We start from the raw sequence: 655 nt of genomic DNA, 5'->3' as shown, positions 1-655 counted from the left end.
AATTAGGGCTAGATCCTTACAAGGAATATGGTCTTTAGCGACCAAACAATTAGCGGCGACTTTCAGTCAATCTGAAAGTCGCCGCTAATAGTTGCTGCTAAATATAAAAAATAAAATAAAATTAAAAAAACAAAAAAATAAAATAAAATTAAAAAAACAAAAAAATAAAATAAAATTGGTATTTTAGCAGCAACATAAATAGCAACGACAAAAGTCGCCGCTATTGACACTCATCAGTGGCGACTTTCAAAAGTCTTCGCTAATGAACCCTCATCAGCGACGACTTTCATGTCACCGCTAATAAGATTCAATTAGCGTCGGCCTAATATCACCACTATTGAGTGGAAAACAGCGACAACACCCAGAGTCGCCGCTGATGAGGGGTCAATAGCGGCAACCCCTATTGACATTACAAAAATTAAAAATAAAACATAAATTAAAAATGCATTAGCGGGGACGATGTTTGGACTAAACATAATTAGAAACATTTTGGGGAAACTTCACTTTGGCCTCTTGAACTTTCACTCGATTTTACAAACCCCTCATGAACTTTCAAATCTCTCACTTTGGACCCTTGAACTTTGAATTTCTCTTAATGTGGACCCCTTCCGTCAGATTTTAAACATTACATGACGTTTATACCCCTGACTTTTGT

The sequence above is a fragment of the Corylus avellana genome, chromosome ca6 (genome assembly GCF_901000735.1).
Source record: "Corylus avellana chromosome ca6, CavTom2PMs-1.0".
Taxonomy (NCBI): Eukaryota; Viridiplantae; Streptophyta; class Magnoliopsida; order Fagales; family Betulaceae; genus Corylus; species Corylus avellana.
This window is presented reverse-complemented; position numbering follows the sequence as displayed.